Here is a 24,885-nt window from a genome sequence, read left to right as displayed (position 1 = left end):
TATGCACTGTACAGATTGTATTCTAAGTGCCATTATTTCTTCCTATAGTTTCACCTTTCCTGTCTTCTCATCAACTTCCAATAAAGAGGTTTACCACGTCACAAGCCTTTTTCTTAAGAAGACAGGGGGTTTAGCTACATGTCTATTACACACCTCAGTCACGTGTATGAGGACAGTATAGTGAAACGACTGCTTATAGCAGACTCACGAGATCAGTGAAACGACTGCTGATTACAAGCTGAGGAGATCCGACCAGACGGAGCCCGCCATTATCCACGCAGAGTCAGCATACGGGTAACACAGCTACCTCCTAACGGTCACATCATGTCTCAAAGCCGAGCATCTTCAGTTAAGACAAGGTCCCTGACAAATGGCTCTAGCAGGACATCTATCAGAGAAGCTGCCACCATTGCCCGTGCAGAAGCGGAAGCAGCAAAAGCGAAAGCTAGCTTCACAGAAAAAGAGATACAGTTAAGGATGGAAAATGCACGCCTTGACGCCGAGAAAGCACGCCTTGATGCTGAGAAAGAGACAGCAGCCGCCTTAGCAAAAGCTGAATTCTTAGAAGCCGCAGAACTTTCAGAATCCGAGATTCATCGCGACGTTCTCCAGCCAGAACTTGAACTCCAAGATCCAGATCAACGTACTTCACAATACGTCTATCAATATTCCAAGTCAGATGACGACTTAGATGCAGAGCGTGATACAAAGCCCTTCATTAACAGACCAAGTGAACCTGATTATTCAGATCGCCAGGAAGACTACTACCACTCTGCTTACTACAAACCAGAGAACGCACATCAATGCAAGACTGGCTACAACAACTGCCCCCCAGAACGGAAGATCCGAAATACTTCCCAACTTAGAGAGACACCCTTTGCTTCTGAAAGGTACTACACAGATTGGACTAAACCAGAGACATCCACCAGGTATGACCACACACCACGCAGGTACTTTGACAACACACCAGCAGCTGGTTCTAATGCTGTTCCAGCCACCATGAACTTTGCCAGGTTCCTTGCTCGACGTGAGTTGGTCACCCAGGGACTTGTAAAGTTCACTGATCGTGCTGAAAACTACAGAGCCTGGCGAGCCTCTTTCCAAAACGCCACCAGAGACATAGGTCTATCATGTAGTGAGGAACTGGATCTCCTGGTAAAGTGGTTGGGAAATGAATCTGCAGAACATGCTAAGAGAATCAGAGACATCAATATATATCGCCCAGATGTCGGTCTCAAAATGGTCTGTGTCACGGGATGGTTAGAGTCTATACTATAGGCAATGTGTAATATATATTTCATGTGGAATGTATTCTCTAACCTGTTATATACATCCATGTGTAGTTGGCTGATTAGGGTCTAGTGTGTTAGCACATTGTATGCAAATACCTCTAACTAGTGAGGACCAGTGAGGACAATGGGTGGAGATAATCTGATCAGTGTCTCCAAGAAGATGTTGGAGGGTGCATTGTCCATAGTAGACAGGGAGTCTGCTCTCCTTGGTATAGGTGAGGGGGGAAGGATCTGTGACTCAGCCCTTCCCACCCACAGATATAGGTGTAACAGTCTTAGTATATAGTTGTAGCTAGCAGTTAGTATGTGTTAGCCGGCCTGTGCACAGCTCTGCAGAGAGCCAGGATTTAGTTACAGGACCAAGGAGCCAAAGCTATCATTGGATTGTGACTTCTGTGGACTTATTGTTATTACGGTTGATGTGACCGCCGCCGGCTACTAACTTTGTGGATTACAATAAATTGCTGTTGTCTCCCGACCTCTTGCGTCCGTGTTGATTCAAAAGACCATCCAAAGGAAGACGTATACCTTTGCTCCGTGACAACTGGTTGGCAGCGGTGGGATCAACAGCGGACAGCGAGATGGACTACAGCAGCTCAGCGATTAATGGAGCCACAACCTCAGAATACAGGAACTGGACTATGGCAAGTCTACAAGTAAGGGCCCGGGAACTAAACCTGAGTTACCAGGGAAGAACGAAAGATCAACTGATCGAGGCACTGGAGGAGATGACCCTGCAAAGCGACCATGAGGAGGGCTGCCCCCAGGAGACAGTAGAGATACGGGAGTGGCAGGTACAGACCCAAAAGAGCAGATGGGTTGTTTTGTATGAGGAGGAATTGGCAGTGCTGGGGCAAGGAGCAACTGCAGAGCAAAGGAGTAGAGCATTACAGAGGGCTCAGGAAACGGAGAAGGAGGAACAGAGAATGGCGCATGAAAAGGAAAGAATGGCGCATGAAATGCGAATGGCTGAGATAACTATGCGGAATTATAATCAAACGTCGACCCCCAGCCCAACAGTGAGAGAACCACCATATGTCTCCCATAAACACTTCAAGACCTTTGATGAAGCGGCTGGGGATGTTGATGGATATTTTCAGGACTTCGAACACCAGTGCCACCTGATGGAAGTCCCAGAGAAGGATTGGGTCCGGTATCTGGTGGGGCACCTACGAGATGGGGCTGCGGAAGCTTTCAGAGCCATGGACCCTAGTGATCAGCGGGACTATGAGGCCATTAAAAGAGCGGTACAGAAGTATTATGCAGTCACTCCAGAGACCTACCGAGTTCAGTTCCGCTCTTTGTCTTACAATGGGGGAAGCTCCTTCCACATGTTCGCCCACAAGTTGAAGCAAGCATGCAAGCGCTGGCTAGAAGGAGAGGAGGCTGTCACAGTCGATAAGATCCTCCAAGTCATACTTAAGGAACAGTTCTTTTCCCAGTGCCCCGCTGAGATCCGTGAGTGGGTGCTGGAACGGAACCCAGCCACAGTGGAGCAAGCTGCTTCCCTTGCAGATGAGGGCCTGACCATCAAGCCGCAGTGGAAGAGGTTGTTTGCAGAGGAGCGGAAAACTACTACAGTCCGCCAGACACCCTTCATCCAGCCACCCACCTTTCGTGCCCGGCCTCAGGATTACAATTCCCCCTCTACCCCTGCCCCAGCCCATCGGCCTCCAGCTATGAACAACCCTGTCCCTAGACAACGACCTACTGGAAGAATGCTAGAGTGCAGATGTTTTGGGTGCGGGCGGCCTGGACATTTGCAAGCTAGTTGCCCTATTAACATGGGGGCACGGGCCACCGTGGCATCCCGGCCTATTCACTACCTGGGAACCACCTCTAGGACAGAAAGTTTGGCCCCATTTCCAGATGACTCCATGAATGACCCATCTGTTCCACCTCCAGGGGTCTATGGGATTCAGCCCTCTGCCACACATCCCGCAAACCCTCAGCGGAAGCACTTGCAGGAGGTCCTACTGGATGGCCGAACAGTTGTTGGATTCCAGGACTCGGGAGCTTTCCTAACGGTAGCGGACCCCCGAGTAGTTCGACCCGAGGCCCTAGAGGAGGGCCCTGGCCTTTCTATCGAGTTGGCAGGAGGTACTCGGAAACGTATTCCTAAAGCTACCGTGGAACTCGACTATGGTTATGGACCAAAACGATGCACAATTGGTGTGATGAGCGGGCTGCCGGCCGATGTTCTGTTAGGCAACGATGTTGGAAATCTACAGTGCCACTTTGTGGGAGCAGTGACCCGAAGCCAAGCTCAGAGAGACGCCAACATGGATCGACCGGATTTTCTGCCAGATGCCAGCCCTTCAACCCTACAACTTTACCATTCAGTACCGCCGAGGGAACCAACACCAGAACGCGGATGGGTTATCCCAGCAGGACATATGAGCTATAGAGACTGATGTGCATTCCCCAATTTACCTGTGTAGGCCAATTGTGTCATGCACATGTTTTGAGAGGGGGAGGGGTTGTCACGGGATGGTTAGAGTCTATACTATAGGCAATGTGTAATATATATTTCATGTGGAATGTATTCTCTAACCTGTTATATACATCAATGTGTAGTTGGCTGATTAGGGTCTAGTGTGTTAGCACATTGTATGCAAATACCTCTAACTAGTGAGAACCAGTGAGGACAATGGGTGGAGATAATCTGATCAGTGTCTCCAAGAAGATGTTGGAGGGTGCATTGTCCATAGTAGACAGGGAGTCTGCTCTCCTTGGTATAGGTGAGGGGGGAAGGATCTGTGACTCAGCCCTTCCCACCCACAGATATAGGTGTAACAGTCTTAGTATATAGTTGTAGCTAGCAGTTAGTATGTGTTAGCCGGCCTGTGCACAGCTCTGCAGAGAGCCAGGATTTAGTTACAGGACCAAGGAGCCAAAGCTATCATTGGATTGTGACTTCTGTGGACTTATTGTTATTACGGTTGATGTGACCGCCGCCGGCTACTAACTTTGTGGATTACAATAAATTGCTGTTGTCTCCCGACCTCTTGCGTCCGTGTTGATTCAAAAGACCATCCAAAGGAAGACGTATACCTTTGCTCCGTGACAGTCTGAGATAGACTTAATGAGTGCTATGGCTCACCTGAGGTCATAGAAAGTGCCTTATTCAAAAGAATCAAGGACTTTCCTAAGATAGCTAACAGAGACTATCCAAAGCTTAGAGGGTTAAGTGACTTGTTATCGGAGTTGTGTGTAGCAAAGGCAGGAGGAGATTTGGTAGGATTGACATTTCTTGATACTGCCAGAGGTGTTAACCCCATAGTTCAGAAACTCCCATATAATTTACAAGAGAAGTGGGTTATGCATGGTTCTCACTATAAACAGGTTCACAAAGTGCCATTTCCCCCATTTGATGTATTTGTAGATTTTGTCTCTGAACAAGCAAAAATCAGAAATGATCCAAGCTTTGATTTCATGTTGTCATGTGGTACCACCCATGTTAGTAAACCTCATAGAGCATTGGTTGAAGTGCACAAAACTAACGTTTCCTCCACAGGTTCAGTCAGCCAAGAGTCTAGCCCATGTCTAGACAAGGACCCAAGCAGACAGTGTCCCTTACACAAGAAGCCACATTCCCTACTTAAGTGTAGAACCTTCAGGGAAAAGTCACTGGAGGACTGGAAAGCCTTCCTTAAGGAGAACAACATCTGCTTCAAATGCTGCTCTTCAACTTCACATTTCGCTAGAGACTGCGAGGTCAATCCAAAGTGTTCCGAATGTGACAGCTCAGAACATAACTCAGCTATACACCCTGGACCACCACAGCGGACTGTTCCCCAAACCCAAGAGCATAGCGGGGAGTCAAAAGACATTAATACGGACACTCCAGCAGTCACTTCTAAATGTACAGAGGTATGTGGAGGCCTCAGAGGAGGCAGGTCCTGCTCTAAAATCTCTCTAGTGAGAATCTACCCAGCAAGTGACCGGAACAAGGCCATCAAAGTGTACGCAATTCTGGACGATCAAAGTAATAGGTCGTTAGCCAAGTCTGCCTTCTTTGATAGCTTTAATATTGAAGGACCCAGTGCACCCTACTCTCTGAAAACATGTGCCGGTATGGTACAGACGGCTGGAAGGAGAGCAAGAGACTACGTAGTAGAGTCCATAGATGGCAAGGTGTGTCTGCCCCTGCCAACTATACTGGAATGCAACCAAATTCCAGACAATAGACCTGAGATACCCACCCCTGAGGCAGCAGTGCATCAACCTCATCTGAAGCATATTGCACATCTGATTCCGAACCTTGATCCAGAGGCTCAGATAGTCTTGCTCCTTGGTAGAGATATTCTGCAAGTCCACAAGGTTAGACAACAGATCAATGGTCCCCACAACACTCCTTATGCCCAGAGACTGGACCTAGGATGGGTCATCGTAGGAGAGGTCTGTTTGGGAGGTCTACACAAACCCACAACAGTCAACAGCATGCTTACCAATACACTCGAGTGTGGACGTCCATCTCTCCTCCAACCATGTGAAAATCACTTCTTCATGAAGGAACTGCCACATAGCACTTCACCACCAAATATCATGTGTAGTCCTGCCTGTGATGACTGCATATGGGAAAGCAATCAAGATCACTTAGGGTGCACAGTTTTTCACAAGACAAGAAAAGACGATCATATAGCAATGTCATTTGAAGATAAACTGTTCCTTGATATAATGGATAACGGAATGGTGCAAGATGAAACAAAGAGTTGGGTTGCACCCCTACCATTCAAGCCTCAGAGGCAACGCTTACCGGACAATAGAGGACAAGCGTACAAACGATTTGTCTCCCTCAAGCACAGACTACAAAGCAAGCCAGAGATGAGAGATCATTTCTTTACCTTCATGGAAAAGATATTCCAGAATGGTCACGCAGAGTTAGCACCTACTCTTCCAGACTCTGAAGAACGCTGGTACCTGCCCATGTTCGGGGTCTATCACCCAAAGAAGCCTGGTCAGATCAGAGTGGTGTTTGATTCAAGCGCCAAATACGAAGGTGTCTCATTGAATGACGTCCTGCTGTCAGGCCCAGATCTGAACAACAAGCTCATAGGAGTACTCTTACACTTTCGCCAAGATTCCATTGCATTTACAGCCGACATCCAACAGATGTTCCATTGTTTTCTTGTCAAGAAAGAACATAGGAATTTTCTGAGATTCTTGTGGTTCGAGGATAGCGACCTGTCTAAAGACATTACGGAATATCGGATGAAGGTACACATCTTTGGTAATAGCCCTTCTCCTGCGGTCGCCATCTACGGGCTGAGACGCGCGGCTCAGGAAGTCGAAGCAGAGTACGGAACAGATGTCAGACTCTTCGTAGAAAAGGATTTCTATGTGGATGACTGTTTGAAATCCATGCCCACAATTGAGTCCGCGATTAGTCTTCTAAAGAGAGCCAAGGAAACGCTTGCTCTATATAACTTAAGGTTACACAAAATTGCTTCTAACTGCCAGAAATTGATGGAAGCCTTTCCTTCTCAGGACCGTTCAAATGATTTAAAGGATTTGGATCTAGGTGTCGATCCCCTTCCTATGCAACAAAGTCTTGGCCTACTCTGGGACATTAAAGCTGACACCTTTACCTTCCAGGTTGGCAAAGACGAAAAGCCCTTCACACGCAGAGGAGTGCTATCGACTATAAGCAGTCTATACGACCCACTGGGTTTTGCAGCTCCAGTAATCATCGAAGGCAAAGCTATGTTAAGAGACTTCACCAAAGAGGTGACGGACTGGGACACTCCTCTCCCCATACAGGAAAAAGCCAACTGGTTGTCCTGGAGGAATTCCCTATCAGCCTTATCAAATCTTCACATTGGACGCTCTTATGTTTCTGTATCAACTGTCAAGGTTGCAACACAAACCCTTTGTGTCTTCTCTGATGCATCAGTCAAGGCGATTGCTGCCGTAGCTTATTTGAAGACAATAGACACCAGTGGACAATGCCATGTAGGGTTCATCATGAGCAGAGCAAAGCTGACGCCGCTCCATGAACACACGATACCACGTCTGGAACTTTGTACCGCTGTGTTAGTAGAGTTGGCTGAATTGGTCACAGCAGAGATGAATCTGGACATTAAAGAAGCCAAGTTCTATACTGACAGCAAGATAGTTTTAGGATACATCTATAATGAAGCTAGACGTTTCTACGTATACGTCAACAACAGAGTTTTAAGGATCAGAAGGTCTACCTCTTCCGGACAATGGCAGTATGTGCCTATACATTTCAACCCAGCAGATCTAGCAACCAGATCCGTTGCCGCCAATCGCCTCAAAGACACGATGTGGTTTACTGGACCTACGTTCTTGTATAGACCAAAGTCCAGCATTAGAAGAACCACCATGTTTGAGCTCATAGACCCCCATGCTGATGTTGAGTTACGCCCTCAGGTATCTGTACTGAACACAGAGACTGTAGACTGTCAGCTAGGATCCCATCGCTTCAGTAATGTCTTTACTTGGAGATTCCTTATCCTTGCCATCACCTGCCTGACTCACTTATTTTGGTCATACAAGACTACCTCCTTGGTTAAAGAGAAAGTCTACACAGGCTGGCACCATTGTAAACGTGTTTACACAGCTCTTGATCTGGAGCAACCTAAGAATGTAATTGCCCAAGTAGTACAAAGTCTTTCCAACGCCTTCTGGGGCAAGTGGAAAAAGGAATACATTCCTACCCTACAACCTAGGAAAAAGTGGCAAACTGGCGAGTCTAACCTCCAGCTTGGTGATGTGATGTTAATGAAAGATTGTCAGACACACCGTAATGAGTGGCCCCTTGGTGTCTTCATCACCAAAACATTCAAGAGTACAGATGGAATTATACGTAAGGTAGAGGTTAAAATTCGGAAACAAGGTGAGACCAAATTGTTCTTGAGACTAGTGGGAGAACTTGTTCCTTTGTTTTCATCTAACGAACCTAGTAGTGACGTCGACCGACGTCAAGCGGGGAGTGTTCTGCCCTCATAGGCAAAATTTGTATTGTGTGGTAACAGCACCATCTACTGGTCATTCACTGTAACCTCTTCTCAGTTCTAGCCCTATGCATTATGGGTAGTGCCCGGGTTTTTTCTACTTCCTTCCTCTCCAGCCACCATTTTACATCATCTCTCTGAGTGAGGAGGTCACTCCATTCCACCTGTGCCATGTTGTTTGCTATCTCAAGCCTGTTTCAAGCATAGTCGGTAAGAGAGTTATACTTCTGTCACTATGCCTTGTTTTACTGTTTGTTTCATGCATTACATAGTTCTGTTCATAGCCTGTATATCCTGTATTACTACCTCATGTTATACCTTACTTGAGATTATCTGTATCTGTATATGTATCTCATATACTGTATATGCACTGTACAGATTGTATTCTAAGTGCCATTATTTCTTCCTATAGTTTCACCTTTCCTGTCTTCTCATCAACTTCCAATAAAGAGGTTTACCACGTCACAAGCCTTTTTCTTAAGAAGACAGGGGGTTTAGCTACATGTCTATTACACACCTCAGTCACGTGTATGAGGACAGTATAATCCCATTGACTTCAATGATATTTTTTTACAAGTCTAAAAAATACGCCTGTAAAATGTCATTGAAGTCAATGGGATAGCAAAATTTACAAGTGTAATTTTACTCTACAAAATAAGCTAGCGTTTACTCAGTGTGAATGCACCCTAAAACTGGAAGTGAAATTATTATACTTTTAGGTCTCTTCAGATATAATAGGTGGAGGCCCAGGGGGAGGGGTGAAAAAACCAAAACATTTTATGCCCATGTGACAGCTGTGGCCAAATCATAGGCGTATGACATCACCAGGAGTGCCAGATGTTGTGCGGAGGCCCAAAAGTGGTGAGGGAAGGGGAGTATTATTATTTTTTTCACCTTCCTTGGGCCTCTACCTCTTATACTTTTGGGTCTGAAGAGTCCCCAGAGTATAGTAATTTACTGCAATGCATTTTATGGCAGCTGTTTTAGTTTGTCCGAGACAAATCCCCGTTTATTTTGAATTTGTTAACTGAACAATTTGTAATACTCAAATCGAGCCTGGCCCATGCCAAATTGGTTCACCCATCTCTAGTCTTAGTTTGCACACACTTATCATGGCAATAAATAACAGCTGGACTCCCACTTTAAGTGCTGGAATCAATAATGGCCAAAGCAAGTAGGTGGCCATGACAGTTTGTGGTCTAACTAAGCCATAGCCTAATAGATTGTCTGTCAGTTTATTACTGATACAGTATAAGGGGCCTCTAGTACGAGTTAAACCACATGGTAAATGGAATAAAATACTGCCTGCACACACTGACTATGGATAAAATAAAGATCCCGAACTCTGATCGACACTACAAGATCCCAGGTAACCTCACCTGCAGCACACCTAATGTAGTGTATTTGATATTGTGTTATATTTGATATTGTGTGATATTGAATAGTTCATGAAAAAAAAATATAACTCTTTCTACAAAAAACCAAGCCCATGTGCACCTCTTAGCTTACTGGAAAACAAAAATATAATTTTATTTACCACGATAGAACTGACCCAGAGGTAAAAGGATCAGATTTTTTTTACTGCTGCTGTTTGTTTTGTTGTGTTGTTTTTTGCCTCCTCAAAAAAGTCAATCAATAAATTATATGTACCAGACAATATCGCCATTAAAAATTACAACTTGTCCTGTGAAAAACAAGTCCTCATACATCTACAGTGGACAAGTAATATAGTTCTGGCTGCTGGAACACAGTAATGTAAAATCTCCAAAATGGGCTCAGTAATAAAGAGGAAAGGAAGGGACTTCAGCCCCATCTGTGTCCTGTACAATGCAGATGGAGGACAATGGTGAAGGATCATTCAGTCCCTGTCTCTGCTCGCAGCAGATTAGAAGCAGCAGAGGTGATGTAGTGACATTGTATCTTCTGCTCCCAAACCACCGGAAGTAGAGATCAGAGTGTATTGTGGGGAACAGGGTGAGGTGAGTATTGCGTCTTTTTTTATTTGTGTATTTTTCTGTGGGGAACACAAGGAGAAGACATTATACTGCGGGGAGCAGAATGAGGGGGTATTACACTGTAGGGAGCACAATGAGGGAGCATTATACTGCAAGGAGCACAATGAGGGGGCATTATACTATGGGGAGCACAATGAGGGGGCATTATACTGTAGGGAGCATTATACTATAGAAACCTCAACGGGGGGCATTATACTACTATACTATATGAATGACTGGGACCAGTGGCATAACTAAAAAATGGCGGGGCCCCAAGGCAAACATTTGACATGGCACCTCAACTTTCATAGCCCTCCTAACCTTATACTCAGGGGTCTGAAATGAGTCTCCTAGTATAATGATAGCGGTGTTTGCGGGGCCCATGACCTTATTTACCGATCTCCCTCCTGCTCAGAGCCGCCTCCGCAGAAGGGGAAACACCAGCGGCCGTGAGCAGGAGCGAGGATCAGTAAGTAAATAGGGCCTGTTATCTGTTAGAGTTACTCCCGCAGGTAATGGCCTATTTAAAAAAAAAACACATCGGGGGCCCACTGGGACCCCTAATGTCCCAGGTCATGTGGCAGCTGATACCCTGGTAGTTACGCCCCTGACTGGGACATTACCACAATACCATGTCTGGGCTACTAAAGTGGTAAAATGGAACATGTGCGGGTTGTTGTGGTTCAGTAACCCTGACAATGACTATACACACACACCTTAGATATATATAGACACTTACCTCCACCTGCACACTATATACACACAGAAGAGAAGGAATTCTACTACTGTAGTCCTGGGAGAGCTAAAGGACCTGTGATGATGTCACAATCATGTGATCAGTGGGAGGAGTCAAGCGATCACATGATGAGGTGTTACCGGGTTATGTGCTCAGGCTATACAGGACTCCGCTGTGCTGGTTGTGGTCGGTGCTGGCAGGGCTGGTTTCAGACAAAGTGGGGCCCTGGGCAAAACGAAAAGTGGGGCCCCCATATCCTGACATACAAACACCATCATATTCGGTTATTTCGGAAGTCAGGGCTGCACTACCAGCAGAAGTGATATAGTCTCAAAAAATCAGTAGTACAAAAAAAAAATTTGTAAATATATATATAGATGTGAAACTGCTCTGTGTGTCCGCTATACTGCGGAGAATTATTACCACCATACAGATAATTACCAGACAATACACATCATGTATAGACCAACACCACCTCTACGCAAGGCCCGGACAGTACTTACTGTGACTACCGCCATTACATTATATAGTGAATCAAAGCCCATAGCCGAGCACTACACAGACTCCTAACCTAATAAACATCACATCAATTAAAGGTTTAGAACCGTCATTCACAGTCATTGGCGTAGCACTGCTCCGCCCTCCCTGGTTAAATTCCTACAGAAGCGTATCCTCCTAAGAAGAATGGGGGCCCTGGTCGCGGAGGACTCCCCTGATCCCTCCAAGTTTGATACTTTCTGGCGCCCTAGGTGGAGTTTCAGGAGTCATCGCAGTTTTTCCTCCTTTTTTTTCCTCATCAGAGGAACCCACTGTTTTTCACGAAGAGGGTGGGTCTCTACGTATCTTCCTGGAGGAGAAGAAAAACTGATCTTGTAACCATACTGTACCAGTTGGAGCAGGGGTCCCCAACCACCAGTCTGCGGACCAGTACTGGGCCTCGGGGTATGTTGCACCGGTCCGCGTACCAGCGGCGAGGAGTCAGCAGCTGCAACACTGGCACTTGGTTGTTGCTTATTGAGATAAGGTGAGCAAAGTGCGGGTTTGAGCCGGGACCCGCTGTATGTCCGGGATACTAGTACTATGCAGGACATGCAGCAGGTCTTGGCTCCAACCCCGCACTACCTACCAAACTTTGGGCAACTACATTACACGTCACTTGTCCCTGTGACATGTAAGGTAGCTGTAGTGAGGCTGTAGTGAAGTTAATAGCAGCATTAGGAGTGATATCCGTCATCAGTATCCATCTTCATAACAGTGTCTGTCATCAGTAACCATCTTCATAACCTGCACTGTCCGTCATCAGTAATCTACACCCCCATGCTTAACCCTGCCCCCAACCAAACCCTTCCCCGCCCCCACCAGGCCATAGTAAAATTGTCTTGCTAAAACTGGTCCCTGGTGGAAAAAAGGTTGGGGACCACTGAGTTGGAGGACCCAGGGATCTTGAATTAAACGAAGCCAGGTGAGAAAATGGAAAGAAAGATGACCTCCTACCGCCACAAATTCACGGGGGAGATGGAAAGAGTCAGAAGGGACTCTTCTTGTCAGCGTTGCGGGAGGCCCCATGACCGCCACCTCTGGCCTCCGGGACGCCATTGAGATTGACCTCTAGGTGCTCCTCTTGAGAACCCACGGCCCCGAAAGGAAGAACGTTGTCTTCCTCTAGAGTACTGGGGAAGACTCTTTCCTTTAGAATATGACAGACCCTCCATGATGTGGTCTAGTTCTGAACCAAATAGCCTGCCCGGCTCAAACGGGAGAGCACAGAGGTTAAATTTATAGGCGTTATCAGCCCGCCATGGCTTGAGCCATAGGGGACGTCTCACCGCTGTAGACAGTATAATTTAGTTACCACTTCAGAGGAGGCCATGCCCACAGAGGCTTGGGCAACTGAGGTGGAGTATATATACGCCTGAGAGAACCTTCGGTGCGGCGATCCATAGCGTCCTGAAGATTGGATTCATCTTCAGCCGGAACCTCCATTCACTTTGTAAGCTTGGCTACAGCCATATCAACGTGAGGAGGGAACCCCCAAGACCCCAGCTGGGATTCAGGAATGAGGAATAAGGCTCTGAAACGTCTAGAGACGTTAAATGCCCTCTCAGGACGCTTCCACTCAGCCTCCATCTTAGTAACCAAATCAGTATTGACCCTAAAGATCCAGGGGCCTCTAGAGGACCTGGGCTCAGAAAAATCACCATCCCAGTCAGTGGCCCATATACCCTTCAACAATTTCGACATCTTTTCTACTAGAAAGATGGGTCTTTCAAACTCCTCTGTATCTTCTTCAGAGGAAACCTCATCAATGATATGGGATATGGATTTCTTCACCTCCCTCATGGACTCCTCTACAAAGTCCCTTACCCATCCAAACACGTCACAGACAGACATATCCTCGGTAGGGGGCCCACGGCACGGATACCAACACTGATAATCATAATGGTATGTCACATTTTCTGCAGGCAAGATGCCTGCGCTTAGAAGACGTCTTCCTCCTGGTTTTCTCCTGGGAGGGAGAGGATGAGGACGACATCTAGTAAATAGAGATGAGCAAGCAGTAAAATGTTCGAGATTCAATATTTGTTACGAATAGCATCTCAATATTCGACTATTCGAACGAATATCGAACCCCATTATAGTCTATGGGAGAAAATGCTTCGCTACAGGGGATTCCACCATTCGACTCAGGAGAGTCACCAAGTCCACTAAGACATCCCAGGAAATGATGCCAACACCCTGGAAAGTAACTGGGACAGCAGGTGAAGCATGTCTGGGGGCATCAAGTACCTTTATTATGTCGGGATCCCCGTCAGCTTGCGATATGCCAGAGCTAACTTTTTCCCATAGGAATGCATTGACCAGCGTTGATTGGCCGAATGCCCATACAGTGGCCAATCAACGCTGGTCAATGCATTTCTATAGTGAGATATAGCAGAGCCCGTGCGGTTAGCCCAGCTACTTCGGACACCGGAGATGAAAGAGCTCTGAACTACACCCAACCATCCCTCCAGCTCCTCCTCCTGTCACACACATCTCTGGTGTAACAGAACTCAACACACACTCAGCTCTGCTACATCTATACACTCTTTTGTAGAGATGTAGTAGAGCTGAGTGTGTGCTGAGCTTGGCTACATATGAGATGTGTGTGACAAGAGGAGTAGATGGAGGGATGGTTGGGTGTAGTGCAGAGCTGGCCGATGTTAGCAGTCCAGCTCTACATCCGGAATAGTTGAGCTGAGTGTGCAGTGTTAAGTGGGCGATGAAGCAGAGCTGGGATTTTAAAGATGATCCTATACATTACACAGAATGTAGTCCAAAAATTGTTGGACCCCACTTTGTGCAGTGATTAACCCCCTCCCCGGTGTTCGCTTACCTGCAACTCTTTTCTCTTGCTCCAGTTCGGTCCATGGTCCCGGTTTCAGAGCGCCCTGCCCCCCTCTCCAGACTATTATTATAGAGAAGGCGGGCTTAGGAGACTGTGGGCGGGTACTGTCTCCCCACCCACACTCTTCTAAGCCCCACCCCTCTCCAGACTCGTATTATAGAGAAGGCGGGGCTTAGGAGAGTGGCAGGGCGGCAGGGCGCTCTGAAACCGGGACCATGGACCGAAGTGGACCAAGAGCAGGGAGCTGCAGGTAAGCGGACACTGTTGGAGGTGGGGGGGAGGGTGTTAATCACTACATAGCATGGGGTATATGTGGTGCTGTGTAGTGAATAGGATAATCTCGCACAGTATTGTCCCATACTGAACACTCATCACGGCTATTCCTTAGTAGTACTAACACGTTCAGCTCAGCTATTCCTTTAGTAGTTCCGAGCCATAGGAATGCATTGACCAGCGTTGATTGTCCACTGTACGGGCATTTGGCCAATCAACGCTGGTCAATGCATTCCTATGGGAAAATGTCAGCAAGCTGACAGGGATCCCAACAAGATAGAGCCCAAAAGAGCTGGGTGAGTGACATTCCCTAAAGGTAATCCCTAGCTAACCCTGCCTGTAGATCTGTCCCTGTCTCACATTCATATAGTTCACTGCTCCAAATTAAACGAATGGTAAATTCACCATTCGTCTAAATTGGAGGTCACATGTTTTCGGCAGCCAATGGGTTTTTTCAATTTTTTTAACTGCCTCCGTTGTCGTGGTTCCTGTCCCACCTCCCCTGCGCAGTTATTGGTGCAAAAAACGTACCAGGGAAGGTGGGAGGGGAATCGAATTTTTAGTGAGTTTGCCACCTGGTGTTTGATTGGAATCGAACACCTCGAACAGCCTGATATTCGATCCAACATCAATTCGATCGAATGCCATCCGCTCATCTTTACTAGTAAACAAATAAAAAAAAGGGAGACAAAGGGTTAATACCCAGAAAAAAAGACCATAAAAGAAAATTCTGACCTTTCAAACAAGGAAGGTATAGAACAACACAGATTAGGCAATAAACCAACAGAGAGCTTGAGTGGCAATACTCTTGATTATTAGGTAGCCAAACAAAATAAAATCCTTTAACAAAGATCTTTTTCAGATTAGCAGGCTGCATCACTATTTATTGGGTAACAAAATAAATGTTAAGAAATAGAGATTTGGGACTAAATTTGTCTCGAAAATTTAAGATACTTTGTAGACAGTTACAGATTAAATTGCTTTAATTGACTAAGTCTGACTAAACTTCTTTCTACTTCTCCTACTCCTTTGAAGCTCTGTTAATAATAATAATACATTTTATTTATATAGCGCCAACATATTCCGCAGCACTGTACAATTAGTAGGGTTCAAATACAGACAAAGATACATTACAAGAAAAGTCATTTCACACAATGGGACTGAGGGCCCTGCTCGCAAGAGCTTACAATCTATAAGGTAGAGGGGGTGACACAAGAGGTAGCAGGGGCGGTATTGCTCATACAATAGTCAGACAATTTTGTAATAGAGGTTACTATCATTACACAAACATAAAACTTTGAGCCGTCATCAGTCGTGTCCTTTAACATGTGGATGGTGCTTGGACATATAGAGTTAGTCTGAAATGGCATCATATCATGTGGGGTAATGTGGGAGCTGGAACAGAGGAGGGTTAAATGTTGGGGATTCTGATGATGGTACGGAAGGGTTTACATTAGGAATTGTGATAGGCCTGTCTGAAAAGATGTCTTTAATTTGCGCTTGAAGCTGTAGAAATTGGGAGTTAATCTGATTGTCTGGGATAGAGTATTCCAGAGAAGTGGTGCAGCTCGGGAGAAGTCTTGTATACGAGCGTGCGAGGTTCTGATAATAGAGGATGTAAGTGTTAGGTAATTGAGTGAACGGAGAGCATGGGTTGGGCGGTAGACAGAGATGAGGAAGGAAATGTTACAAGTTTTGCTGCTGTGTTACACATGAGTGCTTTGGATCATACCGTGATATATAACTCGTTCATCCCTTGGGTATCACTAGAATGCCTTCGTCTTCCTGCCCACAGCATCTTACAGTATGTACTTATATCATCTTATACCTTATTTGAGTAAGAGTAGTGCTGCATGCACCTCAAGTCCACTAGCAGTTTATGGCACCGGGAGGCAGCACAACAACTGATCGCTGTGGTGTCTGGGACTCTGAGTCCAACAGATTCTGTGGATAGGTCATTGGTATGAAAAATCAATTTGGGGCTGGAAAAATCCTATAAGACCACTGTTTCTTCCACCACTCTTAATTAATTTTCCCTGCTGGCACTAGAGAAAAAGTTCCAGCTATATCAGAATCAATGGGGAGGAGAACTTACTAAGGAATGCAAACCATAGGAGTTGATGTAAGTGGTGAAAGTTCTTCTTGTAAAGAAAGAAAGTCTTGTGCCTTCAGGTTTATCACCATTAGGTACATCAACGGTATTTTATTAAAAGTAAGACCCCAAAGATTCTAAAGGACTGAGCTTATGGAGGACCAAAACACACATTGATAATGATATTAATCTGTTTTTCCTTAGTCCCAGCAGCAGCACAATGATGGGGTATTTCTGCCCCACTGTGCTGGTAGGACAGACTGGAACTTTTAATATACTTGTCTCAATTCACTATTTAACCTAAACATTGGATAACATCGAAAGCAATCCGTAGGTGATGTTGAAGGCCTAGATTGGAGGAAGCTTTTATTAGCCAGTTGTGCAGATATGGAACTATGGACATCCCTTTGATTCTGAGGGCCACAGCGAATGGAGAAAATGTACGGAGCTGAAATTATGCAAAAAGGGAGAGAGGTAATCTCAAGGTGCCTTAGGTGACCTTCTATAACCCCAGTGCTCTTCAAATACTTTCTGTGTGGAGGAGAAGATAAGCATCCATGAGATCGAGTGTGGCCATGTAATTTCCCTGCTGCAGAATGGATTTGACAGATCTTACTGTCTCCATGCGGAGTCTTCTTTTCAGGATATGTCTATTGAGATATCTTAAGTCGATTATCATTCTCCAGTCCCTTAAAGAATTTCGTACCAGGAGAACTGGAGAATAGATGCCAGACCCTCGATGAAGAACTGGGACCTCCTCCAATACATGATTCTGCAGATCTTCCATTACCATTTTTTTAAGTACTTCCTGGCGGATGGTAGGAAGACAAGTGAAATATTTCTACGACCCTATAGTCTTAAATTTCTCCTTCCCAGGTATTTAGAAAGAAAGAAAGTCAGCCTCCTACAGGAATATCTGAGTTGGAGGACGTAGTTGAGCATCAAAACAGTTTTTTCTCCATAATCTCCGGGAATCGTAAGGCAGGACTTCTTTGAAATCTTGTACATTCTTGGTATTGGCCCATGGACTGCTGAGGTCTCTGAGGTGACAACCTCTCCTTCATTGCCTATCTCATCCACTAAACAACTGAGGAAGACTTCTTGTATGCTAAACCCTCCATTATCCTGTCCTGCTCTTGTCCAAACAGTTTACCTGGTTCATATGGAAAGCCAGAAATACAAAATTTGGATGTGTTATTGGCCATCCGTGGCTTGAGCCACAAGGGTCTACGAGCAGTAGTTAGCAACGCCATGGCCTTAAATGACAACTTGACCTGCTGCAAGGAAGCTTTGTTCAGAAAATCACCTCCTAAACAGATGTTCTTCATGGATGTCATCAAGTCATTTCTGGACTCAATATCTTTCTGTAACTGGGAAAGATCCGCACATAGCTTCCTCACTGGAAGTGACCCCAACAGAGCATTAGGCAGAGACAGCTGAATAAGATCACCTAAGAGAGCATTCTGCCCTCCTGTCCTTTGGATTCTATAGGTTGGATCCATTATCCAAGGGTAGTATAGGCAGGAAAGAGACTTCACTACCTCCATATCAACTATTGGTGTTGAATCCTATTTCTCAAACTGGTTTTAAATTTCCTGGATAGTACAACGGCTTTCTCTGGATGCTACCATTCAGCCATCATTGCTTTTTGAAACTTGCATCCACTGTAAAGGCCCTAGGCCCCCTAGAGGTGGACGCTGGAGCTTCCTCAGGATTAACATCAAGGTTGCCTGAGCTGATGGATTTATTAACCTCCTGAAGAATAGGTCTCATCTAGAACTCGGAACTCCTCATCCAAGTGTACTACTGATCTAAATGGCTCAGTGCATCTGGGCTTTTTAGGATATGAAATGCTCTATCTCCTTCGTTGAGTCTTGTACATATTCCTTTACCCAAATTACCATATCTCTGATGAACGGTTTATCAGAGAGAACCTTGGGACGATACTGACGGCCGGTGTTCTGCAGAAGAGATGTTTTCGTTTGGAAGATGTTTTTGTGCTAAAGGACTCCCCATCACCAGAGGCCGGGGATGACATCTATTTAAATAGAATTTTTTAAAAAAAATATTCTGCAATAACGGGAAAAAAAATTAAACCTTTTTACCTAATAGCAAGAGGAGTTTGATCATATAGAAATGTAAGTGGCCTTTTGTGGCTCAGATGGGAATAGTCCTGTCTCTACCTCCCTGATGTGGCGCAGACAGCCAAATGCAACTGTTCTACATCGTTTCTTTAACTCCGGGAGAGGTAAATAGGAGTAACTTTACGTAACTCCTGAGGTTAAGCCCTTGCCAATGATTGCCATAAAATTACATTTTGCTGCGTGGATAGTTAATGTTCTGCACCATAACATTACGGCGCTGTGCTTTTCACCACTCCCTGTGATGAGGTCTAACTGACATTCCCAGTAACATACCGAATATATCGGCATTGTACTGCAATGCAGGAGTATTGCAGTACATGATACCGGGGATCTGCAAATCCCAGGTTTAAATTTCCTTCCTGCTCCATGAAAAATAAATTCGTCATGGTGATTGTCCAGGTAATGCCAGTGTATCCGCATGATCACCAGCAGGAAGTCGAGTGGCACACACAGCAATGTCCCTGTCGCAACTACCACGGATGAATGACTCTGAAGGAGTTCCCTCTGCCAGCCCATAAGCCTCCCGCAGGGTGCTGAACAGTTGCGATGACAGCATGAAGCCTGGCTGTGGCCTCCTGCACTGCCTATTATGCGTAAAAGACTGAATATCAGTGTTACAGAAGTTTTGCACTGTATTATACATGTGATCAAGGCATCTCAGGTTTGTCCCCTAGTGGGGCTAATGAAAAATGTAATACATGCAAAAAAAAAAAAAAAAAAGGGTTAATAAAATATAATGTACCCCAAAGAGTAGAGATGAAAACTACAGCTTTCCCTGCAAAATATATGCCCCGTATAAAGCTTGATCGATTGAAAAATTAAAAAGTTATAGCTCTTAGAATATGGCGCTGCAAAAACAAAATATTTATTTTATCAAAATGTTTCTATCATGCAAGAGTTTTATTACACTATATAAATTATACACTTCCCGCATTCAGAACATAAAAGATTTCTCTGATGTATAACAAAAACTTTTTGTTTAATATCTCCCACATTCAAATTTCGGAACATGACAATGGTTTACCTCCTTGTGTGAGTTCACTCATGTTTAATAAGCCCTGATTTCTGCCTAAAATATTTCCCACATTCATAAACATGAATATGGCCTCTCCTTTGTGTGAATTCTACGATGTTTAATAAGATTTGATTTACATGCAACACGTTTCCCACATTCTGGACATGAATATGGCTTCTCCCCTGTGTGAATTCTCTGATGTACCACAAGCTCTGATCTTTGTGTAAAACATTTCCCACATACGAAGCACGTATATGGCTTCTCTCCTGTGTGAATTCTCTGATGTGCTACAAGATCTGATTTATATGCAAAACATTTCCCACATTCTGAACATGAATATGGCTTTTCCCCTGTGTGAATTCTCTGGTGTTTAACAAGTTCTGATTTACATGGAAAACATTTTCCACATTCTGAACATGAATATGGCTTCTCCCCTGTGTGAATCCTCTTATGAATCACAAGCGTTGATTTATTTGTATAACATTTCCCACATTCTGAACATGAATATGGCTTCTCCCCAGTGTGAGTTCTCTGATGTTTCACAAGCTTTGATTTACATGTAAAATATTTCCCACACTCTGAACATGAATATGGCTGCTCTCCAGTGTGAATTCTCTGATGTATCACTAGCTCTGATTTCTGTTTAAAACTATTCCCACATTCAGAACATGAATATGGCTTCTCCCCTGTGTGAATTCTCATATGTATCACAAGATCTGATTTCTGGTTATAACTTTTCTCACATTCTGAACACGAATATGGCTTCTCCCCAGTGTGAGATCTGTGATGTTTCACAAGTGTTGATTTACATGTAAAACATTTCCCACATTCTGAGCATGAATATGGCTTCTCGCCAGTGTGAGTTCTCTGATGTTTCACAAGCTTTGATTTACATGTAAAACATTTCCCACATTCTGGGCATGAATATGGCTTCTCTCCTGTGTGATTTTTTTCTTGCGTCACAGTCTGTGATGGATTAGAAGATAGTTCCTGTATAGAAGGAACCAATGATAGATCTTTTCTGTGAAGGGCTGAGGGTATATCTGGGATAATGACATGTTCTTCAAATGTATCTTGTATGATACCACCATCATCTGCCTCATAATCTGAAGATATGACATGTTCCTCTGAGCTTCTGGTACAGTCATCTGCCAAGAAGAGAAAGGATTTTATAATGTATGAATATTATATCATTAACATTATATTGAAATTTTATAGCATTTCTATATAAAAATGTCCATACAAATTACAAGGCATTGAACGAAGTTCAGTGATTACCTTACTTAGGCTCTGTTCACATAAGCATGGTTACTCCTCTTGTTTTGCTCCATTATAGAAGAACAACAATGAAAATAACTGAAACGTTGGTTTCTTAAAATGATGAATCCCAACTGCGTCTGACCGATCCCACTGACTATAATTAGGTCCAATGACTTTCCCCCACTAGCCTGGCATTTTACAAGCATTTTTGCCGTATTCTGCTACATAGTCCTTACTACATGGTGATTCAAAATGGAAGGTGGAAAAGCAGCGGCCTGTACTTCTAGGAACATCAGTGGTAAATGGTCAGAGGCTAAAAATCAAAGCAATACTGGCTTATTGTCCATAATAACCACCACAGTAACTTTCATTTTTCAAGAGCCAAATGTGCTTACATAGTGTGACATAAGATGGTGAAAGCAACAAAGTAAGAAAAAGCATTCTGCGAGTTGGAATTTCCAAAACTGGGGTCTATTGTGCCAGAATAAATTTGGTAAATGTGCTATCACTTCATTTCCTATCACTGTATAATCTGCTCAGTATCTGTTTTCTATTTATTCACATTTAAGGCACTTTGCCATGTCTCGACATCCACTGTAACAGTACGGTAGATGTTTGGTAATTAAATATGAAAGCCACTAAGCAGATGAGCGGCCACCATAGTCATTGAGTCTCAACTGTATTATACAGCAGAGACCCAGCAGCAATGCCCACACTGATCGCTAGCATTAACGCTCCCCCCAGCACCTCAGTCAAATCTGACTTAGATAGGGGCCACACGGTGGCTCAGTGGCTAGCACTGCAGCCTTGCAGCGCTGGAGTCCTCGGTTCGCATCCCGCCAAGGGCAAAAAAACATCTGCAAGGAGTTTATATGTTCTCCCTGTGTTTGCGTGGATTTCCATCCCATACTCCAAAGACATACTGATAGGGATAAATGTACATTGTGATCTATATGTGGTTCACAATCTACATTATTATTATTATTTTTTTTTTTTAAAAAAAGCTGACTTAGATGTAATTTTCTCAGCGGTGCATGGGCACCACCGTTTTGTGGTGGATTGCTAGCACCTGAAACAGTATACAGGGTGGCAATCCATTGCCTTGACTGCTAGAAGCCTATTGAGGGATCCCAAGGTTGTCTTTGTATTACTTCTATTACAGGCTGCTCTATGCAGTCTGTAATAGATGTGCAGTAATTTTTGCAATGCATTGATTTGTGGGTGGAGAGTCCAAAAAAATTCAGTTTTGGTTGAATCCAAAGTATTTGTTTGGAAAATTCATAATGATCCCGACTCATTATGAACCAATTCCTCATTTCTAGTTACTACTCACCTGGCCAGTAACTTGTAGGAATGTCCTCCTTACATTCCTCATCACCCCTCACATATGTCTCTGGAACAATAATAATGTTCAGATCTTCACCCGGATACAAAAACTGTGAAGCAAATATTGAAAAAGTCACCAGACGGATGGAGAAGTCACGTGGGATGTTTTATAGGATAATAAAAGATCATTCATTATCATGACCACCAAAAGTGACAGCAGGAGTTATCTGACCAAATAGCTGCAGGTCTCCTGGATAAATCCACCATGTTGTCATCTACCTGATCATCCTGGGAGTCATCTTCTTCCTTACAATCCTGTAATAGAAGAGGACTGGGACATCTCTCTGTTGCTCCACTGTTCAACCAGCAGCCTCCATAGCCAGAAAACTGTGAGAAGATCCAGACAACATGTCATGTCTATGGTCAGCTTTATCCTGCCATCTCCATCTTTCTCATTACACAAGTAGAAAACATCTGACGCCGGGTTCACACCAGCATTCGGTGTCTGTAGTCAGGTTTTCCATCTTCTGCCGGCAGAAGACGGAAACCTGTCAGACCAGGTCCAGCCGTGAGCACTGGTGAGCGTTTTGAGCTCTCCGCGGCAAAACCGTTTTTTAAACCGAACACAAAGTCCTGCATGTCCGGTTAAAAAAAAACTGGTTTCGCCACGGAGAGCTCAAAACGCTCACCAGTGCTCACGGCCGGACAATTTTCAAACTCATTCAAATGAATGGGTTTGAAAAATGCCTGCAAGATTCTGCCTCCTGGCCCGTTTCGGGCAGGAAACGGAAACCTGTATGAGCGGAGACTGGGGCTCAGATGTGAACAAGCCCTAATACTGTGGGATAAAACCAGACTGACCACGAGACCTGTACAGCCCTTCTACAGGGCAGAGAAAGATTTCATGTCACCTTATCTCCATCTACCTGATCATCCTTGAGGACATTTTCTTCCTTACAGTCCTGTGGTAGAAGAGGACTGGGACATCTCTCCGGTGATGTTCTCTTACTGGATGGAACTGGAGGAAACACATACAGGGACTGAATTCATTCTTTCCATACAGATAATGAGAGGCTGTGTGTGTTTAGTCATGTCTATTACCTGCTGATGTGAGGGGCTGCTGATCCTCCATCATCACCTCCTTGTACACATCTTTGTGTCCTTCTAAATACTCCCACTCCTCCATGGAGAAATAGACAGTGACATCCTGACACCTTATAGGAACCTGACAACACAATGATACAGTCATCACCAGATCCCTTCATAGAGCTCCTGTATAATGTCCCAGCATTCCCAGCAGTGTCACCTCTCCAGTCAGCAGCTCAATCATCTTGTTGGTGAGTTCTAGGATCTTCTGTCCATTGATCTCCTCATGTATCAGGGAGTGAGGTGGAGGCCCCGGGATTGGGCTCAGGGTTCTCCCCCATCCTTCAGATAGAGGAGCCTGACAGCGCCCACTAGAGGTCTTCTTCACTACTGTGTAATCCTGTTTATGGAGAGACACATTAATAAATATCACTCCATCCATTCCCAGAGTCCCTCACCTCTCCAGTCATATCATCTGTTATTACTATAGATAAGAATGATGTAATGTGACATCATCAGAATCTCTCACCTCTCCAGTAAGCTGGTGCAGGATCTCTAAGGTGAGATGTAATATTTTCTCCGCCATCTTGTCCTTATCCACTGAGAGGATCCTATACTGTAGGAACTTGATTGGAAAGAATATAAGTCAATGTAAAATCATACACAATCCCATGTAAATATAGACAATTCCTGGAGATAATAAGATATAACATGAGGAGATAATACGGGGTAGATCTTGTATATTCTCTCTCCTGTGAATAGTTGACAAAGTGTAATGTGAATAAGCTCCTGTAACCCCTTCTTACAGCTTGAAGTAACTGTATCTCACGTCTATGTAGCACATGGTGACATATTATTGCATCACTGTCACTACATGGTCTTACTTAGAGATCGGCGAACCTCTCAAGAAGCGTTTCAGGTTGAACAAGTTTGGATAAAACTGGAAGTGAAATTATTATACTTTTAGGTCTCTTCAGATGTAATAGGTGGAGGCCCAGGTAAAAAATACAAAACATTTTATACCCATGTGATTGCTCTGGTCACATCACAGGCCTTAGTGGTGACCCTAGGCATATGACATCACCAGGAGAGTTCCAGATGCTGTGAAGAGGCCCAAAAGTGGTGAGGGAAAGTGGTGGGTGTTAAGTTTTGCCACCTCCCCTGGGCCTCCGCCTATCATACTCTTAGGTCTGGAGTCCCTAGCATATAATAATTTACCACAACGCATGTTACGGCGGCAATTTTAGTTTGTCCAAGACAAATCTTCATTTATTCAGAATTTGTTAAAAACAAAACAATCTG

At 44.6% G+C, this 24,885-nt stretch overlaps 1 pseudogene; it reads right to left on the bottom strand.

Annotated features, from left to right (window-relative positions):
• LOC142209930 (uncharacterized) overlaps window positions 1-24,885 on the bottom strand; it is a 520,021-nt pseudogene that overhangs the window by 13,717 nt on the left and 481,419 nt on the right.

This window comes from Leptodactylus fuscus, chromosome 6 (assembly GCF_031893055.1).
Source record: "Leptodactylus fuscus isolate aLepFus1 chromosome 6, aLepFus1.hap2, whole genome shotgun sequence".
NCBI lineage: Eukaryota > Metazoa > Chordata > Amphibia > Anura > Leptodactylidae > Leptodactylus > Leptodactylus fuscus.
This window is presented reverse-complemented; position numbering and strand designations above follow the sequence as displayed.